At 46.3% G+C, this 24,047-nt stretch overlaps 1 long non-coding RNA gene across 1 annotated transcript in view; it reads right to left on the bottom strand.

Moving 5' to 3' along the window:
* LOC123800188 (uncharacterized) overlaps nt 1-24,047 on the bottom strand; it is a 39,726-nt gene that overhangs the window by 3,300 nt on the left and 12,379 nt on the right. Inside the window, exons 4-5 of the long non-coding RNA XR_006781857.2 lie at nt 9,917-9,962; nt 4,754-4,888 (exon numbers count right to left, since the gene is read on the bottom strand). This is a non-coding gene — a long non-coding RNA (uncharacterized LOC123800188). The remainder of the gene's footprint in view (nt 1-4,753; nt 4,889-9,916; nt 9,963-24,047) is intronic.

The following is a 24,047-nucleotide window of genomic DNA, read 5'->3' as shown; positions in this document are numbered from 1 at the left end:
CTAGAAGAAATATATACATGAAAACAAAAGGAGATCTTTAAGTGCGTGTTTAGTTGAGAAATATCTGTTGCAGAATAGTTTCAAGAGTATCTGAAAACTCTGACAACCTTTAGCATTTTTGACTTGGTAGAAAAAAGAGTTCTTTCCTCTAGAGATCATAAAAACTCCTTTGAACATTTCAGAAGTGGGAACCAGAGTCTCCTCTTTAAGAATTAATAAGCAGGGGCACCTGGGTGGCTCAGCTGGTTAAGCCTCCAACTCTTGATTTTGGTTCAGATCATGAGCTCAGGGTCCTGGGATGGAGCCCCAAGTTGGGCTCCACTTTCAGCAGGGAGTCTGCTTGAGATTCTCTCTCTCTCTCTCCTCCTCTTCCCCTCCCCCCGCTCACCCTCTCTCTCTCTCTAAAATAAATAAATAAATCCTCAAAATAAATAAATAAGTAAATAATGGGCAAAGCCTCTTACTGAACATTAAAATATTACCTGGTACAATTTAATTCACAGACGTTATTGATTGTGGACCTCTCGCCAATGAGTTCCCAATTCTCCCCAAATTAAAAATGAATATATTTTCTGGACATGCCTACAACTCTTCCTTTTAAGGTGGTTAAGTATAAGTGTGTGTGTGCGTGTGTGTTCACCTATACCCTCCTATAGAATGTGATTTATGGATTTCTTGCCCATTTACTACCTGTAAATCATCAAGAGTTTTATGTCCCAAGCAGTCAGCAGTTGGTTGTAAAATCAGCAGAGAGCTATGCTAAATAAACCTTTCCTGGATTGCTCTTAAGAATTGATGACAAATCAGAAAGTGAAGACAACTCCATGGGAATGATTCTCACCTGCCTCTGGGATACCACAAAGGTCTCAGATACAGGAATTTTATTTGTCTTGAGCTTTTAAGAAGATTAATAACCAGATGAACTGGGAAGGAGATCAGTTTTCTGGGTTCCAGAAGCTTTCTTCTGAAACAAAGAATTTGTCCTCCGGCACAAAACTTACACTTGTGTAAATCATAGACACAACTATGTGTGCTGGACTCTGCTGATACACAAGGGGCTGAAAATGAAGCTTATGTAAGAAGTTAGCGATCTTCCTGCTGGAATCCTCACATTTATTAGCTTAAAGAAATAAATTTAAAAAAGGAATATGTGTGTGTATACACTTTTTTAATATATATGTTTTGATGAATACGTAAGAACTGGTAATCATTTCTGACGCAGGGGATGGGAGACTCATTTTTCACTTTAGTCCATGCTAATTAATAAATTTTTTTTTACCATGTAAATTTACTACCTGTTCATAAAATTATTTTTAGAATAGAGGAAGAAGAGAAAGAAATGATCTCTCTCCACGTGTTTTATTGTTAACATCATCTTCTTGAGTCCTGAGGTAAATAATGTTCATTGTCACCGCTGCTTATATATCCCACGGATAAACACACAAGACACATAGATGCAAATACGGTTGTATACAGACATGTGGACACGAGTACCTTGTAAATGAACAACACTTTTACATGGACACACACACACAAGGGCTCGGGGGAGAGAAGCCTCGCTCACCCTGTGTGTGCACACACATCCGTGTTGTTGCTGAAGTCCTCTGCGGGCTACTGTTCAATGTTAGGTAAACACCGACCAATGTCAGCGGCGCAGCAGCCCACGGAGGGCGTCATGAGTCAGATACCACAGGCTCTTTCTTTGATCATTTTCTCAACCCAGCCTCCACCTTCACACCTTGAAAAACTGCTCACCACAGCAGCAATTCACTTACCTCTGTACCTTCGGGGGTGAAACGGAGAGTAACCTAAGTTACCTGATTCCTCATCGGAAGGAGCTACGGGATTAACTGCGCACCATTTCCTCCTCTCCCCTCTCTGGATGGGTGTGCAAGGACGTGAGTGCCTGCAGCAGCCACCCCCCCCTTTCCCTCTGGGGCCCTCCCGCTATCCAGCTTCCTTCTGGGCCTCTGGGGCCAGCCTGATCCCACTTCAGCCAGGAAGGACGCCCTGATCCCTCAACAGTCTGAGCAGGAGCCACGAAAACATGTTTGGAATTTCTCAGAAGGCAAATAGACTACGAAGGGAAAACAAAAAGCTCTGTCTACAAAGCTCCAAAGAGAACAGGTTCAGACTAGAGTGTGTCTGCCTCTCATTCAGACTCACCTTCGGGGGTCACCTTTCTGGTCCCCTGCTCAGCTGACCCCCTGACCCACCTCCCGGCTTACTCTGTGGTTCTCGAAAGCCTGTGGCAGGAGGCACCACAGCTACTTCGATTTGCGTATTTGGCAGACATCTTCTCAAACCTGAACAAAGTGAGTTTGTCACTTCAAGGGAAGTAACTGACAGTGTTTGTGGCCCACAATAACATTCAACCTTTCAAGTGAAAATGAGAATTTCTGAAAAACTTTTATTTGTCATCATGAGCTTGACAACTTCTCCAAAAGTGGACTTTAGTTGTAAGATCAAAGTGGTATTTAAAAATGTGATTTAAAAAAATATTATATAATGAGATATGTCAACATTTGAAAGGTCTGAATAACTCACTGAATGAATATTTTCCACATGTGCACTAGATGATATCACAAAATCATGTGCATGTACAACACGCGTTCAACATACTACATGAACCCATGGGTTTTCATGTAACGGAGTACACAATATTCATTGATATGATTTCAGATTTCACATTGCAACTAGCCTTTAAGAAACTGCCATGTGAGTTTTGGTGTAATATCAAAGAATAATACCTATGGTTATCTCCAAAGTTTTAAAAATACTTCTATATTTTCCAACTTACACATCTGTGCAAAACCAGGTTCTCTTCATATAGCTCAACCAAAACAACACATTGCAACAGATTCAATGGAGAAGGAGATATGAGAATCTGGCTGTCCTCTGTTAAGTTAGATATTTTTTTAAAATTTGCAAAATTGGAAAGAAATACCACTCTTCACACCTTTTTTTTCTACGTTGGAAAAAATATGTTATTTAAAACGTAAACTGCATATAATTGTAATTTTTATTTATTTTTTACTTTTTCTATTTTTTTTTTTAAGTTTGTTTGTTTTAAGCAATCTCCACACCCAACATGGGGCTTGAACTCATGATTCTAAGATGAATCAAGAGTTGCATGCTCTTCCAACTGAGCCAGCCAGGTGCCCCTATAATTTTTATTTTATTTTATTTTTTTAAAGATTTTACCTATTTGTTTGATAGAGAGAGAGAGTGAGAGAGAGAGAGAGAAAAGGAGCAGGGGGAGGGGGAGGGGGAGAGGGAGAAGCAGACTCCCTACTGAGATGATGATCAGAGCCGAAAGCTTAACCGACTGAGTCACCCAGGTGCCCCTGTAATTTTTATTTTTATGTTTTAATTTTTTTGAAGGTCCTGGAGCTATTTTAATTTTTTTCAGCTTTATTGAGGTATAACTGACAAGTAAAATTATAAGATTTTAAACTGTACAATGTGATGATTTGATATAGATAATGTAATTTTTTAATGAATAAACAAATAAATATTTAATCTTTTTTGGTTTTCATTTCTAATATGGTAAGTACTAATAGATACCACATAAAAAAATTCTTTGGGTTCCTCAATATATTTCAAGGGAATAAATGACTTCCAAAAGCTGAAGTGTTGAGAATGGCTAGCCTATATGATTAGGGGCAGAGAAGAAGGAGTGGCAATGAGCCGACTTAAAACACTACATTTTCCAGCCTCCTTTGCAGCTAAGTTTGAACATGTAATTCAATTCTGGCCAACTGGATATAAGAAGAAGTTTGGGAACGGGGCTTTCAGAAAGACTCCTTGGAAAACAGATAGCTAGGGGAATTCCTTTTTTGACTTTCTGCTTTTCCTCATTCTGAAATACTACAACTTATATGTAGTCACAGAACACCCAGCAGCCAGCTCGGACCATGAGATGACCTTGAGAATAGAAGCTACTTGTTACACAGATGCAGCAGAAAGACAGAAAAGGTTGAGTCCTCAATGACTGTGATGTTGCCTGATTGTCTACTCCAGACTTCTTTTAAATGAAAGAGAAGAAAAGTTTTAAATCTTGTTTAAGCCACCATTATTTTGATTTTTCTGTTACATTTAGAGAAACCTGTTTCCTTTAAGTGTGACAGTGTGTTAAGATTAGCCACAAAGGGTCTATCTTTACATAGATTATATAACTATTTCTTATGTATTTTTAAGATTGGGTTTCACTCCCATGCCAACCATGGTATCAAGGTACAACACTGAGAAAACATTATTCAGGGTTAGCATTCAGGCACTCAGAAACTCGTTCAACTCTTTAATTAACAAACTTTCAGGAGGCTCATGCTATTGGCAGGCAGAGAGCCAGGCACTGGGTATACATACCCTCAGAGCCCTCGTGGTCCATGGAGGGAGCCACCTCATGGCTCTGCTGTGGGCCCCACGGTAAGAGAATAGACTATTCTCAGTATATAGAGAGAAGCAGTTGATGTATTGACAAATCTCATTTCCATGACTAGCCACGTCAGTTACTGAATGCTTTCTCAGGCTACACTATCAATATAGTAACTGGCCTGATTTGAACATACAGTTGCAGAGGGCCAACAAACCTTGTCCATGGAACCACCTGTTACTAAAATCTTCTAAGCAAAGGTAACTTTCTGTGGAAGCTTAGAGCAGTCTTCTCCCTCCTGTAACACAAAGTCTATTACCATTTACTGGGAACATCCTAGGTGAGGACTGGGTGAAGGAGAGATGTACAAAAGCTTACTCATGAAGGCTTGCAGATTCCAGAAGGGGCAGCATCTCCAGAGTAACCAGGTTTCTCTCAGGCTGCTTGGGTTTGGGGTGGGCTCAGGCCAGACCTGATCACTGCGCAGCCTGCTGGCGATTAAACACGATGACACTGTTGATCAAGAACGACAACGTCTGCAGAGTTGTGATTAGTAAGGCATATGCTTCCCTGACAGGGAAAGCAGGCTCAAGTATAAGCCCAGGTGGGATGCCGCTTATTAGCTAAGTGACTTTAGGCAGGTTGCTTAACCTTGCTGAGCACAAGAAATTGTTATGTACGTTTTCTCAAATAATGCTGTTCACTCTAGCAGGTGGACAAAGAGGCCAAAACGTGCTTACATACATTGGAGAAATGATTTTTCTATTAATTTTCCCCTACCATAATCCATCACTTGGAATTAGATTTGTTTTCATAGCACTAAAGACCCCAAATAACATTAACTCAAACAGGAGAAGTTTCTCTCTTCCCTATAAAAAGCCCAGACGTAGGTAGGCTGATTCCTATCATTGGTGGCCTCGATGCCTATCTTCCTGCCATTTTTATTCGGCACCTTGCTTTCCTCTTCCAAGCCATCTCATGTCCAAGGTGACTGTGGAAGCTTAGCATTATGCCCCCATTCTAGAAGGTAGAAGGAAGGAGAAAAAGAAAAGAAAAAGAACACACCTCACACCTGATTCTATTCTCTTAAAGAAAGCCCTCCTGGAAGCTCCATGTTATACTTCCACTTCTGCCTCACCGACCAGAGTTTGGTCCTGTGGCTTCAACAAGCTGCCAAAGCATTCTGGGAAACAGAGTTGGTTTTTGTTACTGCTGTTCTTTTGCAAAGGGAGGAGAGTAGAATGGATGCTGGGGAGGGACTAGAAGCCTCTTCCACACTTGGTCCTCTCTCTCTCACTCAGTCTAGATTCAACTATCTGCTCAAGAATGTGGAACTTTTCAGAAAATATTTGTTTGGAATCCCTCTGCTGAACCAAAAATATTAACTTTGAAGTGCCAAGTCTAAATACACATGCGAGATGCAAGGTTTCAGCCAAAGAAGCTTGCCTTGTAATTTTAGAACGACAGATGTTTGCATCAGCAGGAAGCATCAATAAATTACAGAGCATCTAACTTGTAAAACAGGCAAGCTTTTGACTGAACCATGACACCAAGAACTTGCTGTGTTACATATTTGTCTCATTTCTCTGGGTTTTTGTGGGATTTTCAGTGTCCCCCATCTTCACATTTGAAGGACATTAGTTGTTAGGGAAACAGTGACATTAAGTTCACATAGCAGGATTAAATGATACTGACATATTCAAAACAAACTGCATTCATTCCAGAAGCTGGGATTCAATAACTTGAATTGTGCAGCATTTAACTTGTTCCCTGAGTTTGGGGTGGGGAGAAAGGGGGAGAGTATAGGAAGCCAGACACCTTTGGGAGCTGCCATAACTTCTTTGAGGCATTAGAGCTATATTTAGTGCAATTAAGTTGCTAATTCAGTAAAAACTACTACAGTTCCCTTGTGGCCTGAGAGAGTAAAATGCAGCTGCTAACAGTGGCTGATTTACAACCTAGGCACCAGGGGAAATAAGCCAGATTCTTCTGAGCGCCTAAATCACTCAGTCAGGAGATCAAAACAGCATGCTTACCCTGGGCAGAGCACCAGAGTTATGCAGCCTCCAAAACCGGGTTTGACAAACTCCCCATTTTCAGCAGGATTAGACCCCTGCCTCTCCCTCACCCTTCAGAAGGATGCAGGAAGTATAAGAGAGCCTTCAAAGGCTCAGAGGTCAGTACCTATACTCTCTTCAACCTCAATCCCAACCCAAGGGAAACTGTGACTCAAAAGGCAGAGAAGTATATACTTAGTCTGTGATCTCTCCTACTAGCAAGTTCAGGTCATTGAAGATGACATATGTGTACGGGCAGGGCCAATTTGAAGGGCTAAGACATTGTACACCACACATTCCCCCAGTGGACACCATTCACAGCATAGTCTAATTCAGTGGTTCTCAAACATGGCTGCCTATTAAAGCCACCTGAACAGCCTGAAAAATCCCAATGCCCAGACTGCATCTCAAACCAATTAAATCAGACTCTCTAGAGGAGGGACCAAGATGTCTATAATGTTTAAAGTCTCCCAAGTGACTCCAATGTGCAACCAAGTTTAAGAACCGATGGTCTGACTCACATCGACTTTGATGTGAATGGTGCCCCCTGCAGCTATACTGGGGATAACCAACACAGACTGAAGTCACAGCCCTGGGTGGGAGTGGAGAAGCAAAAACGTGGCAGAGGACAGTAGAGAGATGAGTATGCCTTCCCGAAAGAAAGAAAGAAAGAAAGAAAGAAAGAAAGAAAGAAACGAGAGAGAGAGAGAGTGAAAGAAAAAGAAAGAAAAGAAAAGAAAGGGAAAGAAAAAGAACTGAAAAGGAAATCTGGAAATTGGGCCCCAAACCAGCAATCTGTGCCTAGGGTCAAAAATGAAGGCATCGTATAATTTGGGGTTTCTGAAAGGCTTACACGATCCTCAATTTTACTTCTAATCTGCCCCTGATCCTGAGCTTCCTTTCTTGGGTATTTTCTAAGATTTGTGTTTTATGTAATTAAAACAGCAACTCCCACTCAAGTCTCCCGTCAGAGTTCACAAAGCACTTCTTCAATTCCATCACTCCAACCAGGGCACGCAGCTCGTCCAGACGTGGTCCCGGACTGTGCGGGCTGAGCCGCCTTCCCTCTCAGACCCAGATATCATTAGAAGCAAAGGACTGGTTTTCCATGAGCTTCTACACAGAGCTTTTTCATTTATGTTGTCTGCTGGGAATTTTTTTTCTTTTCATTTTCTTCTTTTTCAATTTCTACGCAAAGACTGAGAGGCTAGAGTTTGCGGGTGAAACCAGCACTTGTGATGTAGCGTCCTCCTTGCCAAACTTCTCCCTCGAGCTGGGGCCTCAGGTCAGAGGGCCCCACTGACCCCTCCCTGCCACCAAAAGGCCCCATGTTTGGCACAAGGGAAACACTCAGTGGCACTTAGAACATGTGCATATAGGTGAATAATTCAGGGGCAAACCATGCAAGGAGAAGAAGGTTCTGGGTGCTGAGAGAAGAGTACGTCCCAGAAGAAGTACTAAATAGTTGTAAATCTGGCTGAGGCTTCTCCCGGCCTCCATCTCCCCTCAGCCTTGTGAAAGGCGCCTCCTACACTGTCCCGATGAACGAGCATGCAGTCCAGGACCTTGGTGGCCCTCCCGCTCCCCTGCGGTCACTAGGTCTCTGGTCCACATGCGGAAGAGCAGAGCAGTCAAGGGCTGACTCCCGTAGTCCCATGATTTGGCTCCTTACTGGCTCAGTAACTTTGAGTATTTCTCCGAAAACCGTCATACGTCTGCCCCCTTTATCTGTTGAGTGGAACAGTCTGGGCCTCTGTGTTCCTTAGCACGTGCCTGGAGCCTTGGTCGGAGCTTCATAAAGTGAGGCAATGGTATTCTCGTACAGGCTCCAGTCTAAGATTTCATTGCCTTCCCCAGGGAAGACCAGCATAGGGAACCTGGTCACCCTCCAGCTACCCCACCCCCACCCCTGACCGGACGGGGGCTCTGTCACCAGACCAGAGTGTGTGTTTTGTGGAGCTAGTGATAACAGAACCCTGTGAGCAGAGCACGGCAAACTTTGAGGTTGTGCTTCCATCTTGTACTTTAAGGACATGGAGTGGTGTTTCAAAAAGTAGGTTCTGGAGTCAGAATGGGTTCATCTCACTCCATCATTCTGTTATGATCTTTGGCAAGTTCTTGCCTTCCCTAAGGCTCAGTTTCCACATCTGTGAGGCGGAAGCAACACTATTATTCAGGTCAAACACACGGCTTATTGAGAGAGCCAAGGGATATAATGTCTGCACATAGCCAGCGCATGATAAAAATGATGCTACTGGGAAGTCTTCTCTATGCCCCCGTCCCCATGAGCGAGGCCTACGGCTCTCTTTGGCCCCATGGCTTCCCACGGCAGTTCATGCCAACCTCAGGCCTGCTCAACCCCAAGCACTCCCAGAAAGCCCCATTTTCCGGGAGTTCCCAACCAAAGTGTCCCCACCTCACAGAAATTCCTTACGTCAAAGAGCGTTCTTGCTTCCTAGGGCGATCATCACTCAAGAAAATCTTTCAACAGTGGATCACTTATCTCTTCTTTCCTATTACTCCTGTGGGCAGACCATGTCCTGTTGCAGCAGGGTTAACAGCTTTATTCCAAGACACTCGTGCCATTAAAATGGACACTTTCTCCCAAGTGTGCCACCCCATGGCCTGCCAGGCTGCTCCCCGGCAAACATGGAGGGGTGCCTGCCCGAACTGGCAACTCCTATGCCTAATAATAACTTGCACCCTGGGTGATGAACTATTTTGTGTTTGTTCATGGCCCGAGTCCCACCCACATCAACTTGACATCACTGTTTCCATAGTAAATAATAATCTTCAAATGGAATACAGCAGGAGCTGAAAGCCCCACAAAATGCAGCCAAATGAGACAAACATGTTCCTTACACAATGGATACAATGGTGTGGTATGGCCGCAAGCCTATGTATTTATGTTCCAGATGACTTCCATATCTCAACCCCTGGTTCTTCCATTCAACAAGGAATGGGGAGGACTTGCAACTATGAAAACAATACACCACAACCTCACAGATCCTATGGGAGCAGATATTTATACAGAGAGACATGACTCACGTTAACTGTTAAGACTTACTCATGCAAGCCCGCATCTGGAGCATGTGTTAATCCTCAACATTTCAAAGTAAGTATTTGGACTTGAGTTCTCTACAGCATTTAAAACAGACCCTGGAATCCTGCTTTCATTCACTCACTGTCTGGAGCCCTCACTTAGGACCCAGGATAAGTTCTTTTCACAACTGCTGAGATCTTCAAGCTCAGGTGTTGAATGCAAGCTCCTTCAGGGCAGGGCCCTGTCTTGTAACAGATACCTTGATTTCCCAGAACCCAGCACAGGGTCTTACACACAGAAGTAGGGGTCTATGTTTACTGATGGACAGAATGACAGAGTACTGCCCAAAGGAGAAGACAATCCTTACGACAGGTAATATCTGAATACATTTAAGGGCATGTAGTTCCTGGACATTGTAAAAAGACATTAACTCATCCTTACCTTCCTGTCTCAAAGCATGGTCCGTGGATCAGCAGCGTGACATCACCTAGAGGTTGTTAGAAATGGAGAATCTTAGGAACAGACCTCCTGAGTCAGAACCCTCATTTAAACAAGATCTCTTGGTCCTTCACATACATACTAAATTTTGAGAAGCCCTAGTGGGTCTACACCACCTTCATGTCTGTTCATGTAAGGGTCTGGTGTGTGTGGCGGGGGGAAGAGAGAGAAGCCAGTAATAACATTCACTGAGTTCAAAAAGAGCCTAGGAGGTAGGCACTATCATTATTCTATTTCACCAGCTAGCAAGGTGTGGAGATAGAATCAAACCTACAGAGTGCACACTCATAAACCACTATGTTATATACCCCAGGAACTGTAGAAATCTTGTTAATCCAGCAATACCTTGGAAGGATTCCAACTTACAGCCAGGAAGCAGCTTCCTACGTGAAGCATTTACATATTGAAAGGACCTAGGGCAGCCTATATTCCATACCTTACGTAACACATGCTTATTGTAGAACAATGAGAAAATACAGATAAGCAAAAAGAAGTAAAAACCACCCAATAATGACAGCATAGTTAAGATTTTAATAAATATTCTTCCATATATCATTGTTTTAATATTTATAAGTACCTGTATGCAGATGTGTATATTCATACTTTTTTAAAGATTTATTTATTTATTTGAGAGAGAACGAAAAAGAGAGAAAACAGCAGGGGAAGGGCCAGAGGGAGAGAGAGACAAGCAAACTTCCTGCTGAGCAGGGAGCCCAATGTGGGGCTCGATCCCAGGACCCTGAGATCATGACCTGAGCTGAAATCAAACTGGATGCCTAACTGACTGAGCCACCGAGGTGCCCCTATTCATACATGTTTTTAACAAAAAAAGGAATCATGGTTTCCATACTATTGTGTGAATTTCCCTATTTTAAAATACCTTTAGAAGTTTAGATCTCTCCATCTTTCACCATCTCCCCTTCTCTGTACGTGTTCTTAATTCCCACCCATCCTTGAAGGATTAGCTCAAGATTCACCTCCTCCAAGAAGCCTCCCTTGACCACCCAGCCCATGGGCTGCAGTGATGCTTAGCTGACACTGCCGGCCTGGCCACATCTGCCTGTGTGTGAGTGTAACCCTCATTCCTGGGCCACCCCAGCTCAGAATAGGGTCTGAATGATATTCACAGGACACTGACCTTCAGCTTCTGCTCATGGCAATGCTGCAGACACAACAAGTTTCTTCCTCCAGGTTCAAGGGCTCTCTCGAACGTCTCACACAAGTGTCCTATTTATCCTCTGCCGTGACCCAGTGTGTCTGTCCTCCCCATGCCGGCTGTTCCCTGCTCCCTGAACTAACTTGTTCACTGTGTTCACCTACCCTCTCCTGGCCACAGTGGACAGTCAGCTCCTAGCTGGGTTGGATTAGAATTAACAAATGAAATTGCCAATATTCTGTTTTTGATCTACCTCCCTGGCATTTCCATGAGGTTCACCCATATGCTCCCACTCTTGCATTGGATGTGACCACTCCTCTGCTGAGCTCTGACAGCTGTTCCAAGTACCTGGAGCAGACTCTTCCCACCTGCCTCATGCTCCATCACTAGGGTGCAAAGCAGAGCAAGCTCTCCTCTTGGCTTCCCTCACGTTCCTGGGGGACCAGGTCTTTCACTGAAGCTGGTCTTTCTCTCAGGTAATAGTATCTTCTGCTGTAGAGGCTGCCCCAGTGCCTTTGGGTGAGCTGGACGGGAAGACAAGCTGAGTGACCTGCACCGGGCAGTGCTCTTCACTCACTGCACACCTATAAGCCTGGCCTGGCTGGGGCACCACGGGGGTGGAGCCCATCCATGGTCACTGTCTGGGAGGTTAAGGGTGCCTGCTTCCCTGCTGCGTGGCGTCACCATCTCCCCCATGAAGCTACTGCCCCCTGGCCTCTCTCATGCCCGAACACCCCGCATCTCTCATGGGTGTCAGCTCACACTTTGCTCTGGGGTCCTTGTTGTAATTAGCCTCCTCTTTCTCCCCATTTGCTGGGTAAGTGAGCGTGAGGGCACACTGACGGGCTCACCCGGGCTTTGAATTCCAGCTCCAGCACTGGCTAGCTTGCGTCAATTTCTCTGGCCTCTCAGTGTCTCATTTTTCTTATCCGTTGAAAGGAGGTAATAAGAGCTCCTGCTCCATTGGGCAGTTCTGAGAGTTAAACAGAATCACCTGTGAGAGAGGCTTAGAGCGGTGCCCAGAACACCGCGAGCACCTAAGCCTAGGGCGAAGACACTGACATGTCTTCCCCTGAGCACTTGGTGCCTGACACGCCGCGGTGGGTGGTTAAGGCTACCTGTGAGAACTGGAGGCCGCTGCCCTGTGCCCATTAGAGAGAACGCGCACTGCCGTGAGGGAGAGTGAGCACGTGGGGGCATGCGGGAAGGAGTCTGCGTCCCAGGGTCTCCTAGGGTCTCCTAGCCCCTGCTCATAACCCATCACACCAGACCTATCATCTCCGGGGCACATTTCTGTCCAGCACCCACAAACACCTAACCACCTGCAGGGTGCTTCTGGGAGCTTCCGACTAGAGCAGTGCAAATTTTGGAACCTTGGAAAAAAGCATCCTCTCTCCATAAAGCAATCATTTAAGCCCCAAGAACCTGGGAACCAAGTGAGAAACATCATAAACATCACAATCTGACAGCTTCAAAAGCAGATTTTCAGTTCCAAATATATACAAAGACTCCAGATTGATGTATAACTTCTGAAGATCTGTGCAAATTTCAGGCCAAAACACAAGCAGGGACTCTGCAGGGAGAAATGCCCCAAACTGTCAGCGTTCCTGGGAGCTGTCAGCGCTGGGCGAGCGCTCATTCCTGGGAGCAGGCTGGGGCTCTGGAGACACATATGTTACTGGTCAGGGCTCCCTGGCACTTTTGAGCCTTCTCCATCAAAACCCACCCAAAAAAACACACCCCCCCACCCACTTCTGCCCCCAGCATCTTCACTTTCATCTTGGCTACCCCCTATGTACCACGATGGTTTTCACATTTAGTGTCATAATAATACATATTAAGTTTATATTTAGCTCTATTTTCAGGGAGAGATGTATGTAACCAACCTTACAGCAGGCTTGACCGGTGGTTAGCATTCTCATTAACTGCTCTGGCTCTCAGTGAGGATTTCTTCTAAATACGGAAGATTCTGGAAACGTCTGCCACGTGAGCATGCAGCAGGCATGCATTTTCACAGGACCAGGTACGTAATGTGCACATGAGTACAAAACGAAAATGCGGGCCTCCTTCTTCAAAAACTACCAAGAGTTTCAAGATGGTGACAGCAGAGCATTAAACCCAGAGCTGGGCTCTTCTACGTATGAGGCTCTAGGTGACTGTACAGGTCTCATACCCATATCATCAGCCCTGCATTTTAGGCCACAATATCCAATTCAAGGAATGGCACATTCCTTTATTTCTCCAAAACAAAATTTAGCATCCAAAAAATTAGGGTGTTCCGTCCCCCAATCCTGGGAGCCTACTAGAAATGTGGGCTTATGTGGTGCTACCCAGTGGCAGGTATGGGAAGGGAGGCCATGTCCTTGGGCCCCCATGGTTTCCCTCTTTACCGCTGCTCCTTTGGCTATGTGAAGCCACAGCTGACCCCAGCTCCTCACCATCAGTCTTCTAGGCACTCCTGGCAGCTTAGAGAGGCACTTACCACAGACTTGGCAATCACTAGCTGCCCAGTCTCTGCCTCCCCGTGTTTCTTGACCCTCCCACCCCTTGCAAGCCTGCGATTGGTTAGAACCCTTTCTCAGGATCTGGCTGCTTCCACCTAGTCAAGACATGGCCCTCTTCCCTCTCCTCTGAGGTGTTTCCAGATTAATGCCCTTCAGAGGGCCTTCAGGAATACACTGCTGCCCTCTTGCCTGAGGTGGGAAGAGGGAAAGCAGTTGCTTATCTCAGTGAGGCAAGTTTTTTATATTCTCACCCCTGTTGGCTTCACCAAGGTTGTGGTGAGACGTGGGCCTCCCATCTTCTGGGTCTTCAAGTGCCTTTCTCCCTTGGCATCTGTAGAGGACTGAGGAAGACCCGTGGGAGATGAGGAGGGGTGAGCACGTGGGGTAGATGCAGTGGGATGCAGGGGAGAACTTACTGAATTCTGAGTCCATTGCTTCTATTGCTATGACCTCAATTTCCCCATCCGTAGGATGGGTGGTAGCGCCTGCCTCCCAGGATGGTTGGGAGGAGGAAATCAGATGGAACATGTATCAGGCCCTTTGCCACTGTTAGCTCTCTCTCCTCCCTTCCCTTCCTCTCATCTTCGAACCTCAAAGTGACTCCAAGCCAGAGGAAATCAAGGAGTTTTGTAGATTTGGAAAACTATCTTAAGGTGTTCATAACAGACTGTTTAGTGAAAAGTCAGGGGATAAACTAGCCTGCCTGATTCCATTTATGCAACATTGCACACATATCCATTTGCACCAGGAATGTTTGGAAAGATATTCATCAAAATAGTAATAGTGGTTTTATTTGAGTGCTAGGATATCAGGTGATTATTACCTTGTTCCTAACACTTTATGAATTGTCTTAATTTTTTGCAGTGAATATGTCTTTTAAAAAAAACTTGAAAGTGTCACAACACACAACTATGTAGGATAAGAGTGGTTAGTTTAGAAGATTTCTAAAGGCAAATGCATGACACTGTCTACATGAGGACCCAGGGCAAAGACAGGAGTGTAAAATATAAGCTCTAAAAATAGCTGCCCTCAGTATAACCTTGCCCATCCTTTTTAAGAATCATTTGGCAATATCAAGCAGTACTGAGAATCTATATTCTCCATAACCCAGTAATTGCACTTCTTATTATGTTCCCTGAAGAAACTCTCACACCTGAGCACAAAGAGATACTGAAAGGGTGTCAGCTACAGCCCTGGAAACAATAGTGGAAGCTAGAAACCATGCAAACACCCATTGTCTGGGTCCATTTTGGCTGCTATAACAAAATTACCTTAAACTTAGTGGTTCACAAACACCAAACATTTGTTTCTTACAGCCTGAAAGCCAGGAGTCCAAGGTCATGGCGCCAGCAGATTTAGCATCTGGCCAGAGAAGACATTTCACATTTTAGTGGCTAGAACTAGTCACATGTCCTTGCAAGGTGTCCTTTTATTTTTTATTTATTTTTTTAATATTTTATTTATTTATTTGACAGAGATAGAGACAGCCAGAGAGAGAGGGAACACAGGCAGGGGGAGTGGGAGAGGAAGAAGCAGGCTCATAGTGGAGAAGCCTGATGTGGGGCTCGATCCCATAATGCCGGGATCACGCCCTGAGCCGGAGGCAGACGCTTAACCGCTATGCCACCCAGGCGCCCCGCAAGGTGTCCTTTTAAATGAGAATGGAGCTAAATGTATCTTTATGTTGCAATTATTCTTTAAAAGAGTTCATATGTAGCTTTGTCTAAACACGGGAAACCAGATTCTCTGCATGTTTTCAATCATTTTTTAAAATGGGTTAAAAAATCTTGTAATGATTTCTGGTGGGTTCAGTAAGCTCATTGTTATGCAAAGAAGTTGCATTCAGAAGCAGAAAGCTACTTTATTTGTCGAAGAAATCATTTCACTATCCCAGACAGTGGCAATGTACATTACTGAAGCTCAGAGCTCATTGTACGGAACTGAACCACTGTAGGAAATAGGTATCCAACTCCACGCTTTCTCATAAGCTTATTTCACTGTTAACTCCTGCTATTACCAAAGAGTAAAAGTCCCTCTCAGCCTGCACATCTATTTCTGTCTCCAACTAACTGTAGATTCACTCTTAGTTTTGTTTTTTATTATTCATTTTCATATGTTTAATTGTTATTAAGACATTCTGCAAATATCTGCAAGGCATCCTGACCCACAGTTGCTGAAACGCCTTGTCTATTTAAAGAGCCCAAATCTCACCTCATGGTGTCATGGTCTGGGCACAGCAGACACAGGGACCTCCTTAACTGGAAAAGCAGTGCTCCTTAGAATCTGGACACCCTTCAGGGAACACAGTGCCAGGCCAGCAGGGGACCCTGCCTGCAGCATTTGTCTTTTGAGGAACTATCGGGACACTCTTACGGGGAGGAGGTACAAAAGAGATAACCTAGGGGGTGAGCCTCGCTGCCTCCCACCACAACTTCAGACCCTGTGAATTCGGGTTCTGTCTGCAGAGCCACCATTGCCCAGTCACCCTCTGGCAAAACCAGAGCTCCTCTCCGCCTCCTCTCTCTCCCCGAGGCCCCTAGGGGAAGATGATCCTGCTTTCTTGGAATCTGCCCTTCCCTGGCCCTTGTCCATGCTCTCCTCCTTGCATCTGCCTCTTTGCACTTGCTGTTTGGCGAGTCTCCCAGGCTCCAGTTTCTCCCACACCCAGAGTCCTCTGCCCTCTGCCCTACTGGGACTCCACCTTCCCTCAAAACTGCAGCAGCTCCCCCTACAGGAAAAAGGAGGAAACGCAGTGGGGCCTCAGAGCCTTCTCCAGTGGGATCCAGACATAACCATTTCCCCCACTTTTCCCTGCACAGACCTTCAAGCACACTGCGACAGTGTCTATCACTGGGAAGGAGTGCCTTTGGTTCAAACCTCATTTTCACAAAGAGCTTCAAATTTAGACTTCCGACCATAATCTGCAAATGAGGCTATGCATAGAGTCTCACAGATAAACTGACAGATGTTCCCACGAAACTTTATCGTAGGTCTCCTGTTACTGGGCCACGTCATCTGGAGAGAACCATAAATTAATATATTTTAATTAAATGATGTAATTGTTCTGTAATTATATTTTCTGTAATTGTAAAGCATAATTATCTAGTATTATGTTTTGTGTTAAAATAGTTTAGTTGTTCAGTGTAACATATTTTTCAATAATCACAAAGGCTATCACTCTGTTGAGCATTTCTTTCTCTTATCCTTTTCTTTCTTCCTTCCTTTTTTTGGTGGGGGAGGAGGGAAGAGACTAACTTTTTAAGCACACGGAATCTTTTTTTTTAATGACTTGGTTTTCCTTGTTTCTGCCTTGGGTGTGGCTTTCTCCCCTCCTCCCCAAAAGCATCACTAAGCTCCCCCTGCCTAGACTTCTTCCTGCCAAGCTCAAGCCAGGCTCCTCCAAGGCCTCACCTTCTCACCTCTTAGCCTTGCCACAGTGCCCCATAAGCCTTCATGCAGGCTGCTGAGGATCACGCTCATTGTGCCTGTCTGTGGACTCCCCTTAGGGAATATCCTTTAGGATGGACATTCTTAACCAGAGGTCCTTGGATAGGCTTCAGGGGGCTCCCCATGAACCCTCCAAAATTGGGCAAAATCTTCTGTGCATGTGTAGTTTTGCTTTATGATGAGAGAATTATAGCTTTCAGCAAAGTCTCATAGGGCCTGTGACCTAAAAAACATGATGAAGCCCTGAGGTGCTCCGGTGTATATTACAGAAATGAAGGAAAGAATTCAGCTGCCTCATCTACAAAATGGGAATGAAGATGCATGCCTGCATGTGAGGGGTGCCCAGGAAATGGCAATTATTAGTATTCCTGACCTAGTCCCAGAAATTCCTCACAGGAAGGAGTTCCCCACCCCAATGCCTTAGATCAGAGGTTCCCAAACTTGGGTAATCATCAGAATCACCTGGGGAGCTTTAAAAATACAGGTTCCTGCCCTCCATTCCAAGCCCAAGGAAAGAATCTCCGGAGAGAACCCAGAGATCTACTTCTCTATCAAGCCTCCTTCCTGATAGTTCTGATGGTCAACAAGGTCTGGGAGTCATCTCCCCCCCTTCTCCCCAGACTTGCACCCTACTTTCCACCATGCTTCCTCACCCCTGCCTTTACTCATTCAGAAAAGTACATGTGTTTAAGGAAACGGCTAGAGCCTCTGCGAGAACAGCGGGCTGCAAATGTCTTTCTAGAACAAAGAATTAAGTATCTTTATAATTATATCCAGACCTATATTTAGGCCATGGCTCACATGGCCTCTTGAACTTCAAATAAATACCTATTTTGTTCCTTGTTTAAACAGGTGTAGCAATATCGGGGGATACTAGATTTATCCAGGCAGGAAGGCAGCTCCCACAGCTGTCAGAAAGCACACTGCCCTTTCATTCCTCACAAGAGGAAAAGCTAATTATACTGTCATAGTGCAAAATAAATGTACAGTTTCTGCCCCTGAGCTCACTGAACCACTCAGGGCAAATTTTTTTCTGGGCTGCTCTCTGGCAGGACTCAGGGCCAGCTGGCTTGGCCCATGCTCAGAAGTTTTAGCAGCCACTAATAGTGGGCGATTCTGGATTGGTGAGGCCTCCTGTCCCCAGAATGCCTACACTCTCACTTGAACACATGCCCACACACACACAGTCACACACTCCTATCCACATGCATACACATGCTCTCATATATTGCACACATTCCCGTATGCTAATAGGCAAATTTCTCACACACACTCACGTGACATTCACCCAAATTTTCACACACAAACACATGCGAACACACTTATGTACACACTCACACACAGACACACCCCTCCTTGATGCCAGAATGCACCCCCCAACCATGATTATTTGCTCCTGTGGACTTCAGACTTCCAGTTCCCTGTCAAAATCCCTGAGACGTTCCTGTTTTTAGGACTTAAAGTCTCATCTCTGGAAACACCCCTCTCCCTTAGAGTCCTGGGCAAACTGAGATGGCTGGTCAACCTAAAAAGCATCTGCCCAGACAGAGACCCAATATGCTTTCCCAGCCATGCAGTGTCCTGTGAATGAGGGTCTACCGGCTCTCCTGACAGGCGCGCTCGGGCTCTGACAGCTCCCATGGTTACTGGCTTGGCAGGGCTGACACCCTCAGACAAGTCCTCACAGTGACAGCAGGCATCTACACAGCGCAGGTAAGGGATATAATCCGACTGGGTAGGGATCCTACAGTGGTCCTGACTGCACATTAGAATCGACCTGTACCTTGATGCACAGGCCCCACCAGGACGGTTTAATTGCCTGGGGCCTGGGACCTGGCACCGACAGATTTCTCTAGCTTCTGAGGGGATTTGAATGCAGTCAGGACTGACAGTCACTGAAGCCAGACAAAGTGTCCAGCAGCCAGGTCACTCCCTGGAGCCTTCCTTACCCCTTGCAAGTATGTGTGGGGCTTACAAACCTGGTGACCCGGCCCAGGTCATGTCAGGAGAGAGGATTTCTAAATCTCCCCATTCTTGGACTTTGAAATGGACATGTTATCCTGTAAATGGATAGACCCAAGCCCAGTTTGCATATAAAGAATGTCCAATCATGCCACTCACTGGAGGTTCAACCCAAACCTTATTTGCAACCAAAAGGAGCTTTCCAAGTAGCAGTTTTGACTGTGGCTTGCCACCTACAATGGCAGAAAAAGGCAGTTCTCTGACTGTATGAGAGTGAGTATTCCTGTAGATAGAACAGCCTGGGGATGAAGAAGAGTGGCTTGTAGGGGCAGAAAATGGGCTGGAGGAAATAGCAAGGACTTTGGAATTCACTGAAGTAGAACGGGCATCCTTTCTCTCCACCTGTCAGCACTGGTATTTGAACTATGCTGAGCCTCAGTTTTACCAAGTACATCACAATACCCACCACAAAGTTCTTGCTAGTGTATCAGTGACTAAGCACAGGACCTGGGTTAGTGATGGCGGTAAGTTAATGACAGATGACAGCTCTTGAAACAAATGAACGGGGATGCTGTTTAATTCTTCGTGTTGTTCCAGAGTGTTCCTATCAAATCCAAAGAGAGGGTTCCATTCGCAAGTCACACAAACAAGTAAGTTAACGGAGGGTACTGATTTCCTGTTGTCATTGTAACAAATGACCATGAACTTAGTGACTTAAAATAACGCAAATTTATTCTCTTCTGGTTCCGGAAAGCAGAAGCCTGAAATGGGGTCCACTGGACTAAAATCAACTTGTGGGCAGGTTGCATTTCTTCTGGAGGCTCTGGAGGAGGATCCATTCCCTTTCCTTTTCCATCTTCTAGAGGCTTCCAGCATTCTCTTGGCCTCTTTCTCCAACTTCAAAGCCAGCAGTTCAGCATCTTCAAATCCTCCTCTGACTCTGACGCTCCTGCCTCCCCCTTTCACTTATAAAGACACTTGTGATCTCACTGAGCCCACCCAGGGCCATCTCCCCATCTCAAGATCATTAACTGAATCTCATCTGCACAGTCCCTCTTGCTATGTAAAGCAACACAGTCACAGGTTCTGTGGATGAGGGAGTAACTTTTGGATGGCCACCATTTGCCTACTACATGGGACAGCTTTGTCACTTTTAAGCTTTTTACCTTCAAAAAGTTTTCCTCCAGGGGCGCCTGGGTGGCACAGCGGTTAAGCGTCTGCCTTCGGCTCAGGGCATGATCCCGGCGTTATGGGATCGAGCCCCACATCAGGCTCTTCCGCTATGAGCCTGCTTCTTCCTCTCCCTCTCCCCCTGCTTGTGCTCCCTCTCTCGCTGGCTGTCTCTATCTCTGTCGAATAAATAAATAAATAAAATCTTTAAAAAAAAAAAAAAGTTTTCCTCCAGTCTTTGACACCTGCTCCCACTTAGCTGGTAGCAGATGCTGGCAGAAAGCTAAAAACATCATTGGACAAATTAGCATCACCAGAACATTCAGAAACTGCCAGTCACGAACTTCAATCATTTCCTTTGTGTGTGTATCTGCATCTGTTTACTGATGGTTGTGATTTCATAGTACGTGCCATAACACATGCATAGTTTTTGCTTGTAAAATTGTTTCTAGCACATTTGAGGGGACTAATCGGTGACATGGTGCCCTGCAGAGATGAGCTTGACAAGTCTGAGGACCTCTGCCCTCTGACAAGTTTGAGGACACCCCCCCCCCTCGCCCAGGGGCTGCCAGGCTTAGAACTTTACAAGACCACTCTCCCCCCTAGAGGGGGACCATTGGCAACTCCCCCATGCATTTTTCTATTTCCGCTCCAGGAAGGCCAGGCCTGAATATGCAGCAAGCTCCTATGTTCTTCAATGGAGTCGAGAACTTAAATCTGGAGTTTGGACAGGAAACTGGAACTCAGTGGGAGGTCTGTGAGGGTGGAGGATGGGGGTGCTTCCAGGCTTTCAAAACACAAAACAGGTGGTTTTCAGCGGTGCTGGCTGGCTGGGGAGAGGTGGGGAGGGGAGAGGAGGGGTGAATACAAAGTAGACAGGCTTCTGGATGGGTGGGGCTGGGGCCTGCTGCCTGGGCCAGCTGCCTGAGAGTAGAGAGTGACAGGTGAGGGCCCAAACTTCCCTGCATGCCGCTCTGGAAAATCCTGGGACTGCCAAGGGGCGCAGGGAGGAACCTCAACTCCGGACTGGGAAATGCTCAAAAGTGGGAGTCCAGCCAAGCTGAGGCCCCTGAAGAAGACGACCAGGGAACAGAGTGGCAGGAACTCCTTCCTCTGATGACTCAGCAGTGATGTGGGCAACAAGGAATCTGGAGCCATGAGCCCAGCCAGAGGCAGCCTCAGCCAAGTCTGACAGGCTTTAATTATTTTAGGGTAAGAAATCTGTGCTTTGTAAACTTGCCAGATGTCTATGCTTTCGTGTATTTTGATTTCTTATTTGTTTTAGTTTTTGTTGTTGTTGATGATGTTGTTTTGGTAAAACTCTAAATAAGAAGAGGGTCACAGAGTCCTTGTCCTTTCCTGGGAAGGCCCAGCTGGAGAATCAAGGAATCCTTGTGCAGCTGAGGCCCCTGGTGAGGTGAATCATAGGAATGTGACCAATCTCAACTCCAGCAGTGGCGCTCTGCTTGCGAATCTCCTGGGAAGTCTTTAATTACCTCTTGAACACATTGTGTGAATGAGAGAAATGGTGATTCTAGTGGCACGTTAAGCATGGGGACAATAAGTGCAGGCCCTGAAACTCACAACTTAGCCATGTCCCACCCTGATCACCCAGAAGGCTGGATGGCAATGCATTTTTAAGTAGCTTGGCAGATCATGGAAATGCCGCCTGGCTCCCCAAAGTGCCTTAGCTGCCCATTTTCTCTTCACCCTCTCTGGCCCTTATACAAACAAAAAATAAATAAAAGCTTACAGTCTTTGCAACAGACCTGCCTGACATCAATTAACACTAACCTCTGGCAAGTGGCAATCCTCACAGAAGCTCCAAGATGTTTTCAACACGAGGATTTTAATGTGCTCTCTAAAGTGTGGGTAAAGTATGAGTATTCTAATGGCCATTTTCCTGACAAGGCGACCGGACTCAAGATACTAAACGGTGACACTAGTTAAGTGATCCTGTGAGAAAGGGATAAATCTGTGCACAGAATAAGGTCCAAGGGCCCCAATTCCCTGCACGTTCCATTAGACATTTGAAATCTCTCACTCAAGCATGTAGCAAATGGGTGTCCCAGGACTGGCAGCTAACAGATAGGTCCCAGAGCTCTGATTCCAAGCTATTGTCCAGAGAACATCTCCACTGTTCACACTTGAGGGGGGCAGGGGGAGCGGCAGCAGAGAGAAGGGGTGGGTAATTTATTCAGGAGCTGGAAGCTGAGAAACAGATTTGGTAAGCAAATACTTCAAAGCTCACTAGAGAACTCCCATAAAACACAGACCCTCTGCAGCAACCAGGGAGTGATTTAAATCCACTTGGAATTTCTAGGAGGAAGGAGGAAGACTTACCAACTCTGTTCAGAGCCTCATGAATAATTTCACCTGACACAGGACACTGAACCAGCAGAAATCTGGGATGTATGAAGGAAAATCAGTCTCCAACTAATCTTTGTTACTCAAGTCTTGTTCCTAAGTGAGGAACCAGGGTGGGTAAGGGAAGCCTAGACAGGAAGTTCACCATTTTTAGACACATTCGTTTTTTTGTCTTTGTGTGAGAAATGTTGGATAGGAAACACATTTCCTGGCAGCCATAACCTCGCTAGCTGCATTGGCTAAGAGAGAGGCTGCGCACCCACGGACTGCCAGGATGTGGACGTCATTTGTAACTCCCTCTAGGCTGGCAGACAGTGAAGCGGGGACTTCAAATGAAGTCAACACCTAAGCCCGGGTCTGCAAAAGTGGTGGCTACAGGTTACTCGTGTTGCCTTAAACCCCAGGCTGCAATCCCCTCACACCCCACCTCCTACGTCCACACTGCAGACCCACTGCCCCCACCCCTCAACGGCTCCTCAAGTTATTGTAAGGAAGCGGCCGGCCCTGGCCTTGTGGAAAGCGTGTCCCCGCGGGTCCTCGCCACTCTTAGATGGGCGCGTAGGGGCAGTGGTGCGGTGCGGAGTTGCCTGAAACTTCTCGAAGATCCCAGGGGGCGTCTCGGTCCGCAGGAATCCCTGCTGTCCCCCCTCAGAGCGCAGCCCTTCCCGTCCGCCCAAGCACAGCGCATCCGCTCGCGGCCTGGGTGCCCACTGCCGAGGTGGCAGCGCCGGCGGCCCTAGCTGCCCGGACCGAGGAGAGGTCGCGCTGCTTTGCCCCCGATGGCCGCAGGGGGGCAGGAAAGAAGGACTAAGGACACTGGCCCACCGAGGAGCTGGCGGCGCGCGGGTGAGGGGAGCCGGGGGCGCAGGCGGCCGGGACCCCGGCGGGCGGAGGGCGCGGGAACAGACCCTCGGAAAGAGCTCCGCCTGAGCCACCCGCCGCCACCGCCTCCACACCCGGCTCTGACCCCCGAGGCAACTGGGGCCCGGAGCCCCGGATGCGCCGCACCCTCCCGCCGCTGCCCGTGCCGGCCAGGGGCCCGCAGCCCCCGAGAGCCAGGGGCCATCACGGCAGCCTCCGAGGGGAAGGTCCCTGTGTCCCTTCTTGCCCAAGGTCCACATCTGCCCTCCCAGCCTCTGGCGTCGGGCCATTACTCTCGGTCTGCAGACGCCACGTCCTGGAGGTGTTGAGAGTCTAAGGGACATCATTTAGAACATAAATCGATTATGCAAATGCTAAGCTCTGTGGTTCAGAGAGTTTAAATTCAGGGGCCAGCTTTTTACATCTACTTGACTGGACACCACTCCTGGTTCTGTTTTCGCCAACCGTAGCTCTTCCACGCCAGCTCTATCTCCTAGTACAGACTTCCACAGATTTCCATCATTCCACCCCAAAACGTTAAAGTAAACGGCTCTCTTCCCTTCATCAAATCGTCTCCACTTCGCCTCTTCCTGCTTCCAAATTAATT

This window comes from Ursus americanus, chromosome 5, assembly GCF_024610735.1.
Source record: "Ursus americanus isolate L20-20 chromosome 5, mUrsAme1.1.p, whole genome shotgun sequence".
Lineage (NCBI taxonomy): Eukaryota > Metazoa > Chordata > Mammalia > Carnivora > Ursidae > Ursus > Ursus americanus.
The sequence above is the reverse complement of the archived record's forward strand: the minus strand, read 5'-3'. Positions and strand labels throughout refer to the sequence as shown.